The sequence below is a fragment of the Aedes albopictus genome, chromosome 1, assembly GCF_035046485.1.
Source record: "Aedes albopictus strain Foshan chromosome 1, AalbF5, whole genome shotgun sequence".
Taxonomy (NCBI): domain Eukaryota; kingdom Metazoa; phylum Arthropoda; class Insecta; order Diptera; family Culicidae; genus Aedes; species Aedes albopictus.
The window spans coordinates 35,159,005-35,172,306 of record NC_085136.1 but is presented as its reverse complement, the minus strand read 5'-3'; the positions used below and the strand labels follow the sequence as shown (position 1 = coordinate 35,172,306).

At 40.1% G+C, this 13,302-nt stretch overlaps 1 non-coding gene across 1 annotated transcript; it reads left to right on the top strand.

Annotated features, from left to right (window-relative positions):
- Positions 1 to 8,707: 8,707 nt before the first annotated feature.
- Trnas-aga (transfer RNA serine (anticodon AGA)) lies at positions 8,708 to 8,781 on the top strand. The gene has a single exon. It is a non-coding gene; the product is annotated as a tRNA-Ser (tRNA).
- The last annotated feature ends 4,521 nt before the right edge of the window (positions 8,782 to 13,302 follow it).

The following is a 13,302-nucleotide window of genomic DNA, read 5'->3' as shown; positions in this document are numbered from 1 at the left end:
CCTGATAAGAGTCTTCCAGAAATTCCTCTTGGCAGTCATCCAGGATTTTTCCTGGTGGGATTTCTCTACAATTTCCTACAGAAAATCTTCCCGACATTCCTATTGTGATTTTTTAGACATTTTTTCCAAGGATTGCTTCATGATTTTATTCCGAAATTCCGCTATAAATTCCTTCGGAGATTTTTTCAGGAACTCCATGATGGAGTATTATTTATACTCACCTCGTGCTCACAGCTCTCTCACGACCTTGATATATGTGTGTGCGATTATTACTTTATTCGGCAAAATTCGACATATCACTACAATGCAAATATCCTTCATACACCGTGTATTGATAGCATGCTTCTGAACTGAAATAGTAGTAAGTGAGTAAAACTCTTCTTTGCTAGTATGGGAGATCGGGCCATTATGGACACCCGGGGCGAAATGGACACCCCTGTGTTTTCCGAAACCGTTGACTTTTATGTTAAACTGGTAATGCACAAGTGTAAAGGAACAAGAAATTATTCTATTTTTCAAAAATACCATTCATATTCTTCTAAAATAACCAAAATATCATTGAAATTGAAGTATGTTTTTCATATGGTGAAATTCTTATAAGTTCAAAGCAGCAACAAATAAGATGTTACGAGTGTTTGAGCGTATCCACCATAAAAAACAAGTGAATTGTAGCCTAATCTGCATGTATACGCAGATTTAGCAATGGATGAAGTATTTTTTTACCAGTTTTTACTCAAAATAGAAATTTCAATGTTGTAGTCAATTCGGGGCGAAATGGACACTGGCAATTACGAATGGATGTACGCGCATTGCATACTGTTAAGCGTTTTAGAGAGTTTGGAAAAAACAATCCGATTATATAAGCTTCTTCTTCTTCTTGGCGTAACGTCCTCACTAGGACAAAGCCTGCTTCTCAGCTTAGTGTTCTATGAGCACTTCCACAGTTATTAACTGAGAGCTTCCTCTGCCAATGACCATTTTGCATGTGTATATCGTGTGGCAGGCACGAAGATACTCTATGCCCAAGGAAGTCAAGGAAATTTCCTTTAGGGAACGTCCATAAATTACGTCACGCAAAAATCGACCATTTTCAACCCCCCCCCCCTCCCCCCTATGTCACACTTTTTGTATGGGACCTCTAAAATTTTTGTATGGGTTGTCACACTTTCTGAACCCCACCCCCTCCCCCCTCAAAGCGTGACGTAATTTATGGACGTTCCCTTACGAAAACATCCTGGACTGACCGGGAATCGAACCCGTCACCCTCAGCATGGTCATGCTGAATACCCGTGCGTTTACCGCCTCGGCTATATGGGCCCTTGATTATATAAGCCTAATGTTTATTTAATTAACTTTGATGTTATGTAAGCTCGTCTAAGATGGAGTATCATATTTGTGGTATTGATCTCCGTAAGCAAATTACTTAACTGGTCGATGTTATCAAAGCTGTAACTTAAAATATACAAGGGTGTCCGTCCATTATGCCCCGATGGGTGTCCATTTCGCCCCGTACCTTTCCTGCCAGCCCCAAAAAAACACACGGTTTGCAATTCATTATTTCTCCATAATAATGACATTCTACCTGCTGTAAATGTTTGGAATACGTAGGAAACAAGCTAAAATTGTAAGCCAACTGATAATATGTTAAGTTATTCTCTGTTATACAGGCCTATCGTACTCATTTGCTTAGGGTGTTCATTATGCCCCTAATCCCCCTAAGTGTTCCCAACACTAACTTCATCAGGTATTTATCCAAGTATTCCTCTAGGGATTACTTCTGAATTAGGTTCGACTGTAGTATGAACTGTTTTCGGGTGGCTTTTCAGTCTAGCGTAAAATCAGACAAGTGCTACTTGTTTAATTCCGACGTTTCGGCCATTGGACTCGGCCTTCCTCAGGGGATCTATTAATTTATTATTAAGACATGACATTGTACATTTTAATTTGACGAAATACTTTTTTACAAAAAAACTCACATAAACTTGCACCGTCCCTCGTATGCTGCTAAAAGCTTTGCGCTGAATTGTCCTATGTTTTGATAAAGTTCTTTTCCTGGACACCTAGTTTTAAAAATGTATAACAGCGCAAAGCTTTTGCCTACCTCTATCTGGTGTACCGCATTTGGTTTGGTTTCGCGGTTGCGTTGGTGGATAGTCGTACGGGGATTACGTCAGGGATTCCTTTAAAGATGTTTTAGGGTTTTTTTTAGCTATTCCTCCAGAGATCTATCAAGGAACTACTCCAGGTGTTTATTCTTGAATTCCTAGAAATTTTTCCAGTAATTCCTCAAGGAATTCCTCTAGCAATTCCCCTAGAATTCATTCAGGGATTCATTTAGGGATTGATCCAAGTATGACTCTTGGAATTTGTTACGGGTATGTATAAATATTACAATAATAAGACAAACTAATTGTTTTATGTCTTCTAAATATAACATTCGTGAGTTCTTTGTGTTATATGTTTCAATTTGAGGCACATTTATAGGGTTCTGGAAGAATAGTGGCCCATGAAGTGCAATCCTATTTTGAACGCCAACTTTCAGTCTGTTTCGTTCAGCGGATAAATACTAGAGATACAAACCTTTCCCTGACACGGACTTCAAGTTATAGAGCTCTAGTATCGAAACCCGAAACGGGACGACCATTAGGATTATTTTTCCTAGACAAATTCAAGCAATGAAAGCAGCGGCAATGACTGTCAACTAAAGGCGAACTGCCATTCAAAACACAATCCCAGGATGACTGATGCACTCAAACCAATAAATGAAACCTCGTCATCCTGTGAACGGAAGGTGTTATCTATATGGATAACAGGGCACATTTATGTTCTGTGTTGTACTGTGTCCAGTTGTGATATTTCTAATTTGTACATTTGTAAAGTTCTGTGTGTTGTGATATGTTGATCCTTTGTAATAATTAATTTCTTAAATTCCGGCACGCATTTTCTGGAGATTTTTCCAATAATTTCTCAAGGAACTCGTTTTATGATTTATATATGAATTCAATCAAGGATTCTTTCAGTGAGTCCCACAGGGTTTTTTTTAGAAATTCCTCTAGGTGTTTCTACCTGTGTTCACCTAGGGATTTATCCCGGAATTTCTCTAGGCATTCCTCCATGGATTCTGATAAGGATTCTAATAGGAATTGCTTTCAGGTTCTCGATTTTGTCAGCCTAAAATGCAATCAAAGGCGTGACAAAACCAAGTCACTACTGTAACGAGCATAACATAGATGTCAAGAGTAGTATATTGCATTACACTTGAAACAAATACGTTTTGTCAAATTTCTATCGGAAACAAATGACAATATTCGTATTACCCTTACATCCTGAAAGAAGGGATCATCGTTAACAATCTAAATTGGGATAAACCCGCTCAATTTCATCGGACAACCGATTCGATTTACGCTTCAACCGTCTTCGATTATAGACAGTTAGTCAGCATGAGATGATGGTATGCAGAACTTTTCACATTACCACTAACCTCTTCTGTTCAAACCTATTGAAACGGAAGTGACCGTGCAGTTCCTCGACAAAGTTTCTACCGTATTTACCAGCCGCACCGGATCGAGACAATGCGAGAAGAACCTCCGTAGGTACTCCGAAAGATCATCATGGTATATTGACCGATGGCGATGATGGAGCAGATGATGATGATGAACGAACGCTTTAGCGGTAAATGTGGGTTTTGTCCAACAAACGAAAAAAAAAACACCGAACCGTTTATCTTTTCTGAACTTTTGCACGACCGGCGATGCGACGTTAAGTCGTTTTATGGCGACAGACGGACACACAGCACATCCCAAATCGGCACTTTACGGCTCAGTCGGTTTCATTTTTGAAGATGAGAACAGGTACGCAGGGATGGATCTTGAGAAATGTACTTGCCGAAATCGTTTACTGTTTGGTTAACAGTTTTCGGGGTAATTGTCGTGAATTTACTTGGTTGGACATTTTGCTATATGAAAGTGAAATTCCGATAGAAGTTGCAGTATTGCCGTAGATGGTAACTACAGTGTTGAGCTTGAGCTTGAGCTTGATTGACCGCCCGTAGCGGCTACTCCAGTATCGCCAGACCAGCTACACTCACACAAGGAACCAATGTGATATCTGCCGGTGATTAGCAGGCATCTTCAGTGTGTGAGCGTTTGATAATCTTCTATTTTTAGGCGACAATGGCGCCTGCCACGTCAGAATGCAGGTCAATGTGGGGGAGGGGAAGGAAGTGACGATTGCAACTGTTTATATCCACATCAGACCGAATATACCTCTGCGTCTGCACAAATTCATGCGGATGTTGGAGTGTTGGAAGGATATGGTTGGCAAAGGGCTCACCCATTTGGTGCGTGGATGCCAGGCGTAAGGTGATAAAATTGAGTGTTTTATTATTGCGGCACAGTTCGCATGATTGCATAACTCATAGGCGTTATCTGAAAGACACTGTGCAGTGAAAGTTGGAAGGAAGGGAAACAGATTTTTTCAGCCCATTTCTGGTTCTAGCGATGGCTATGAACTAACATATGAATGTACATGAGTTGTATATGTAGAGAGGAGCGAGAAAGTACGTAGAAAGATACAAAGTGGAAAGAAAGGGACGGGCCAGGGATTGAACCCAGGACCTTCTGCATACCACTAGACCACCAAGCCCGTCTCATAGAAGGTAACTACAGTAGACGTTCGCTCGGTGCAAACGCTTTCACTGCAATGCTTTTTAACTGCAAGTCCGCTAAGTGCAACAATTTTGCAGTTATCGCAAAAATATACCGTCAAAATGAAATGTCAACAGCGATGCGATGTTTTTCCCATGCACTTTCGATGCAGTGCGATGTTTTCCGAATACACTTTCGCTGCATTCTGCAGTAACTGACAGCTTTTTGACGCCTGTCAGTTGTTGCAGTTATCGAATTTCATTCGGTAAGTGAAACGTCAACATGTTGCAGTTATCGAACGTCTACTGTACAGTGTTTCGGGAATTTATTAAAATGTGTTGAATTCTAATCTCAAGAAAACAATGTATAATTGCCGGATCTCATGTAAAATGAAACCAGAATTCATTGATCACCATACCTATTTTGACCTGCATAACAATCCCCTTCCAAGGTAGAAGCAGAATGATTAAATGATCGTTATTGGCGGTTTAATTATATAATTGTTCCACTTGTTTTGAATCGACGAAGGGATCATTCTCAGAGCGCACAATTATGGTGTTTTGAGGAATCATCACCACGTAAAACCAATTTCGTCCCACGTCATCCTACTTTGCCACTAATAAGAACATCAGCAGAGTTGTTCTTGGCGGACATTCAAATTATAGTTTCCATAATTGTAACGGAAATTGATCCGCGCGCCCATCCACACTGACTGGTTTGGACGGATGGATGGCTGAATGGAGATGCATCAGGTTCGTCATTCAATTATCTAAACGCAAATTGACGAAACTGCTATTATTTTTTCGACGGAACCAATTTCGGGCTAAATATGCCAAACTTAATATGTTGTAATGATATTTGTTCACGCGAATTCGACGGAGACATTCTTGAAACATTGGTAAATCGACCACAATAACAATTCCGGCATTTTTCGACGGTATGGTTGGATCAGGTTGATTACAGTACTCATTCGCCATGCACTGACTGGAAGGTTTGTGTGTAATGAGAAAACTCAAAAAACAGCTAAAGGCCATAATTGAGTTTAACGACGAGCCATATTTTCATCAGCTTCTTTCTTGCCTTCCAGTAGGCACGTTCTATACAGCAGCAGCGTATGAAATTAGTTCCCGATGTAGGCTCCTAAATACCACCTGCCAGCCACCGCATATATGCTTCGAGATTTTGCACCTCGCACCAATCTGACTTGAATATGCACCGCCAACCAGTTTTCGCCCAACCGTAGTGCAGATCACTATGGCCGATTCCCATACAGCCTGACGGCCAAAATTTCTTTCACTATTTGTGCGTATGGTTGACTAATTTTGATGTTACCACTAAGAAAAAAAAAACATGTTTGTTTCAGAAACTTTATTTTACTAACAACTTAGAAATGGTATATTGCTAATTTAGAGACAACTTTCCGTTTAACAGTAGAAAGAAAAACTACCGCAGCTGTCAGACTACTGATTTTCACTGAGGTATCATGGATCACCCAAGCGATGCCTTGGATAGCCGTAGATACGACGCCGATGATCATTGTTTGTTGCTTGTTTTCAGAGTATTTTTCACCTTGCAACCATACTTTGATGTGTCCTTCTGTTTGAATGATTGGATGATTTTCATGGCTTCGGTAGGACTTTGACAGCTGCGGTAGAACTCTGCAGCTACCGCAGAGAAGGAAATTTTTCTAAAAATCCGCAATACTATCTCAGGAACCGTAGACATCAAGCACCGAATTACTTAGAGGAAGTTATTTTCCCGATTTTTGGCCACCTGATATACTCCACAGTGCATATGTGACCCACTGTGGGCCAAGGCGCACGATGCATGCAACAGGGCAGGACAAACTCGTCGTCTAAGCCGGAGTACAGGTGCACTCCACAGGCCACGGTTCGCAAGAATGCGAAATGACCAACTTTTCTTCTCCCCCAACCTTCGGTTGGTGAGTTTCTAACCTTTTTAGTTCCTTCTTCAGTAGTACCGAGCTGTCAAGACCAGCTCAGCCAGTACACGGTGCCGTGTGGAGTAGATGGGAACGATGACCTAATTTCGCTGCAAGGCGCATAAGCCTTGGGTTGCACTACCTATACTCACAGTCACAGCTTCTCAGACGGAACGGGTGCTGCATTGCTTGCAGTTGTCCCGTTTCGAGACAGACGGAGAGTGGTTTTTAATTGAATTTTAGGTCTTATGCTGCCTAGCCTAGCGGGTCATAGAGGAGGGTGGTTGGTGGTAGGCAGTTGTACTCTTGAGCCAATATATGTGATGTATGTTATCTACCAAATTGGGTTCTAAACATTTAATTGGGTTCGAGGAGCCTTAAATTGTTCTTGGTTTTCCATCAACTGCGGACATTGCTATAAACCATAAAACAGCATACATTTTTGACCCGGCGCTTGACCAATCCAGAGGACATGCATTGAATTCCTAAATAATGACAGAGCCGGCTTATGAGAGAAAAAATGTGGTAGTAATATTGTTGACATTATCAATGCGTGCAGTGCATCAGAGATGCATTACAAGCATTAAAGTGGCTATACCTACTGCGCAGCTTTATCGGTTTCAAAAATAATGAAGGGATTCGTACCATTCAATTGGGAAATCCTTCAGAAGTTCGGCCGAGGAGTCTTTCTGATGTTTTATCCTCAAGCATTCAGATGTTATATAGGGAATTGCTTTGGGAGTTTAACCAGGAATTTCTCTTGGAATTCCACCACAAATTTATCTTGTGATTCCGCTTAAAAAATCTTTAGATATCCACTGGGAATAGTATCACTTCTGTTTACATTTTTATTGTATGCTTTCAGTTGGCGCCAGTGGCTTGAAGTAAAGACAAAAACATTTACAGCACTCAGTTTCCAGCGCTGACACCATCGTTTGTATTCAACCCATTGTCTGTGGTACCGTCTACCCCCGTTGGTTTGAACGACATTTCATGCAAACCAACGGGGTTCATTTTCTAATTTGAACTTCTAGTAACCCTGTGCGCATCGATAAACACACTGATGGTAACCCTTTTTGCTGTTTTGTTTTGATTCTGCGTTCCGTTTCACCCCGTTCCATGAGCATAATGACGTTTGAACCATTATTAGTTTGAACGATGGGGTCAAATTGAAAACTGTTCAGATTAGATGTGGTCAAACCAACGGGGGTAGACGGTACTCTCAGTTCTCAACTTCCTCACATTTTCACCGCAAATCACAGAAGAATGGCAGTCGAGAACTTTAAAATCGTATGAAAAATCGCGAAAAACGTTAACTGTTTGAAAACGGGAAAGTTTTGCTGAAAAGTAAGTGAACTAAAATCTAAAAAAAATTAGACAAAAATACTTATTATGTTATTATACAAGATAACTTAACTAAGCTATGATTCTGTAAGGTCGAATGTGAATAATTGCACTTATTTTACAACTCATCAATGTAACATAAAAAGACGTTTTGTCTTAAGTTACTTATTTGAATAAATAAATGAAATGAAATGAACTAAAATCCACAATGGTTTAGATAGACAACTTTTTGTTTTTAGTCCATGTTCCGTAATACTTTCTTCGCCGATTTTACTACCATAGAAAAGCCATCTGTTGTATTTTAGTTTCGAATTTCTATCTAGTCTTCTAGGAGTGCCACCAGGAGTTTCATTCAGAAATTCCTCCATAAGTTTCACCGGAAATTCCTCTAGGAGTTCCACTGGAAATTTATTCGAGAGTTTCACTGAAAACAATGATACATATTGCCCTTTACTAGCATTTTACCAGATTTGCTGTTATGTCTGAACATACTGGAAAAACTTGTTAATAATTAGTAGATACGAAATGTTGCTAATTGACAAATTGAAAGATGAACCTCTTGGAGTTGGAATTTCTACTAGAATTTTCAGTGAAAGTAGGCCATGAAGTAGGCACGAAATGTTGCTATGACAAAATGAGAGATGAAATTTGTGAAAAAAAAATCGCGTTCTGATGGGATTCGAACCCACGACTCCATATTCGCAAGACCGGCGCGTTAACCAACTAAGCCACAGAACAGGTAATGATGTCATTTACCTGTTATGTCATCATTACCTGTTCTGTGGCTTAGTTGGTTAGAGCGCCGGTCTAGAGAATACGGAGTCGTGGGTTCAAATCCCACCAGAACGCGATTTTTTTTAAACAAACTTCATCTCTCAATTTGTCATAGCATCATTTTGTGCCCAAATTCACTGAAATTTCTGTTAGAAATTCCAACTCCAAGAGTTCCTCCAGAGATTCTGATGTTTAATTTTCAATCATTCAGAAGTTACGCAAGAAGTCCTTTCAGAGTTCTACTTGGAATTTTTCTTGATTTTTTCCTAGGAATTCCACTGGTAATTGCTCTAGAAGTTCCGCTGAGAATCCCTCCTCTAGTTGAACCAGGAACGTAGCGGTACTCAACTGAGAATTCCTCAAGGAGTTCCACTGAGACTCACACCCGAAATTCCTTTAGAACTTCCATTGAGAATTCCTCTTGGAGTTCCTCCGGGAATACTTCTAGGATTTTTTTCTGGAAATTCATGTAGGAGTTCGGCTGGGAATTCATCAATAAAATTCTAGCGGAAGTTTTTACGAAGTTTGGTTCTGAAATTTTTTCAGATGTTCCTTCGGAAATTCTTCCAGGAGATCTCTCGGAAGTTTGTTTTTAGAAGTCTTTCGGAAATTCGTCTAGTTGGTTTCAAGGCTACTCCAAAAATTCTTCTGGAAGTTCTACCTTGAGTTTTTTTTTCCAGAAGTTTCTCAAGTTATTCAAAGAATACTTACAGAACATCATCCGTTAATTTATCCAGAAGTTCCTCCCGAGATGCTTCCGGAAGATCCTCCAGCAATGAGCTCTTCTTTAGTGTGATTGATCTGATCTAGTATGAATTGCATTGAGGTCCAGCTGAACAAGGGCTGGGACACTCCGCTTATTCTTAAAGTACAATTTAAGCAGCACATACATTTCTGGATCGATACCGGCGCCGGCCAAGTCCTTACAGTCCTTGTAGTCAAGGGAAGGAAGGAAAGGGGGGGGGGGGCGTAAAAAAAATCAGAGCACTTACCAATTTCTAGATCAGATGCTAGTTTACACCATGTGTTCGGCAAAGTTTGAGTACTGACCAAGGGCTATCACGTGTGGCCACTCACTATTTGGAATTATGACCGCAGATGGCAACACTGATCGATCTACATAGGACCGTCCATTAACTGGGGGTGTTGCTAATTTAAAAATAAAGTTTTAACTTCTCTATCTCGGGATCTAAAGCAGATAGAAATGTGTCGTCTTCGGCAAAGTTGTTCAGAAGGACAAGAACATTCTGGTGATTTTTCAGTTGGTTGGTGATCACACCGCTAGGGGGCGTTAGTTATAAAGTAAAGTTTTAGACTTCTCTATCTCGGGATCCAAAGCAGATATAAATGTGTCGTCTTCGACAAAGTTGTTAAGAAGGACACGAATATTCTGGTGATTCGCCAATTAGTTGGTGTTTCCGCCGCTAGGTGGTGCTAGTTATAAAGTAATGTTTTATACTTCTCTATCTTGAGATCCAAAGCAGATAGAAATGTGTAGTTTTCGACAAAGTTGTTCAGATAGACAAGAATATTCTGGTGATTCAAAAATTAGTTGGTGATTTCTCCGCTAGGTGTCGCTAGTTATAAAGTAAAGTTTAAGACTTCTCTATCTTGAGATCCAAAGCAGATATAAATGTGTCGTCATTGACAAACTTGTTCAGAAAGGCAAGAACATTATGGTGATTCATCAATTAGTTGGTGATTTCACCACGTGACGTTTTGTTTCAAGTAAAATTTAAGACCCTCTCTCTCTCGGGATTGAAAGCATATAAGAATGCATCGTCTTCGCCAAAGTTGTTCAGAAGGATAAGATCATTCTTGTTATGCACCAATTAGATGGTGATTTTGCCGCTAGATGGCGCTAGTTTTCACGTAAAGTTTTAGACTTCTCTATCTTGCAATTCAAAGTAGATACGTATGTGTCGTCTTCAACAAAGTTGTTCAGAAGGACAAGAATATTCTGGTGATTCACCAATTCAGTAACAAATTTTGAAAACGACGTATAATCAATGCTAAACCATTGATTATACGTCGTTTTCAAAATTTGTTACTGAATTAGTTGATGATTTCGTAGCTAGGTGGTGCTAGTTATAAAATAAAGTTTTAGACTTCTTTATCTTGGGATTGAAAGCATATAGATATGTGTCGTCTTCGCCAAAGTTGTTCAGAAGAACAAGATCATTCTTGTTATTCACCAATTAATTGGAGATTTTGCCTCTTGGTAGTGCTAGTTTTCAAGTAAAGTTTTAGACTTCGTTATCTCGTGATCCAAAGCATATAGAAAAGTGTCGTCTTCAGCAAAGTTGTCCACAGAAGGACATGAACATTCTGGTGAATCACCAATTGGTTATGTCAAATTCTCCCGAAGTTCAAATTCCTTAATGACAAACACCCGAAAGCCATTCGCCCAAAAGTAACATTCTCCCGAATGTATTAAATGCCCCAACAATATGATAATCATGGAAACATCTTTCTCCAGTTAGCCTAGTGGTTAAGGATCGCCAATCCGGAGACGGCGGGTTCGATTCCTGTTCCGGTCGGGAACATTTTCTCGACTCCCTGGACATGTGTATCATTGTACTTGCCTCACAATATACAAATTCATACAATGGCAGGCAAAGAAAGCCCTTCAATCAATAACTGTGGAAGTGCTCGAAGCACACTAAGTAGAAGAGAGGCAGGTCAAGTCCCAGTGGGGACGTAGAGCCAAAAAGAAGAAGAAAAAGAAGAACCTTTCTGAAATCAGTTAAGGAGAAACGTCATGAAATCTTATTTAAATTTTGCATACACATTTTAAAGGCACAATTTTTCTCTATTTCAAGGATTCCTCGGGTAATCTTCCAGGAATTGTTTTCAGAATTCTGTCATTGATTACTCCAAGGATATTTCCAGTGCATTATCTAGATCTCTCTCAGCATTCCTGCAAGGGATTCTTCCCGGAATTTTCTTCAATGATTCTTCCCGGAAATCATCTAATTTTTCAGGATAGATTATTTTTGAGATTCCTCCATGGACTATTTAGAGGTTTCCTCTCTTGAGAATTCTTGAAAGAATTTCTCGGGAATCCACCAGGAATGTTTTTCAGGGTTCCTCCAAGAATTGCTTCTTTTGTGTCTCTAAGGGATTCCCGTGATTCAAGCAGAAATCCATTTCCAAGGATTATTTCCGAAATTTCTCCAAGGATTCATCCTGAAAATTCTCCGGGGGTTCCTTTCAGGGTTATAACTTTATCGCACATTCGATCGCATACCGGATCTGAGATACAGATCGAAATCGATTATCCGGGAGCTCGATTATCCGCGATTCAATTATCTGTATCATACATATCCGTAAATATCGATTATCCGGGGTGAATTAGTTGGAGTCATCTGGATAATCGAGTCGGACCTGTATTGAAAAAGAGACACGGACACGTTCAATGCTTCCAGTGAGCTTTTTCGCTCTTTAAAGGAAGCACAGCACTAGATAACGGACACAGCCGAAAACTATTCCTGACAGCTGCGTCGGGAATCGCTCTCGCGCTCCTCAGCACGATGCGATCACATGCTTGGTGATACTAGCCGCACGACCACGAAGCCACACAAATTGAGCTTTGTTTAATTCGGCATGACCAGTGTTGCCTGCAATAACATTTTTTGTCGCAATGTGTAACAATGAACTACACTTGAGGTGCACTGTAACGTTGTCGAACATTCGAATCGCCTTACTCACACCATATCGGAGTTATCGAGCTAAATTTGAACTTGTATGACCAGTGTTGCCAACAACAATATATGTTTTGTATCGCAATGTATAACAATGAACTGCACTTGAGGTGCACTATAACATTGTCGAACATTCGAATCACCTTGCTCACACCATATAAGAGATATTGAGCTAAATTTGTATTTGTATGACCAGTGTTGCCAGCAACAATATATTTTTTTGTTTTCCAACGTGGAACACTTGAGGTGCACTATAACATTGTCGAACATTCTAATTGCCTATCTTACACCATATCAGAGATGTTGAGCTGTATTTGAATCTGCATGAAGAATTTGTATATCTGATTAACGTGTGGGATAGGCTGAACGAGAGGACGAAGCCAACGAAACATACCAAAACGCTATTTAGGTAATAGATTGTGTTTTGATTACTTTGAAGGAGAAGCGGCACAGTTTGCTTGATTGCAAAACCTGTATGCTTTACATGATAGATTGACACTGGGCTGTGAAAGTTGGAAGAATGGGAAGCTGCTTTTTTCATCCCGTTTCGGTTCTAGCGATGGATATGAACTTATAAATATACATGAGTTGTATATGTAGAGAAAGAGAAACAGAGAAAGTAGATAGAAGGATACAAAGTAGGAACAAAAGGATGGGCCAGGGATTGAACTCAGGACCTTCTGTATACGAATCAGAAGCGGTAGCCACTAGGCCACGAAGCTCGTCGATCCTGAAGTTCCTCCTGGAATTGTATCAAAAGTTCCTCCGGAAATTTTACTGGCAGTTCCTCCGGCTGATCTTCCCGAAGTTTCTTTGCAAAATCTCACGGAAGATTCTCCGAGAGTTTTCATGCAAATTGTTCCAGGAATTGCTCCGGAAGTACTTTCAGAAA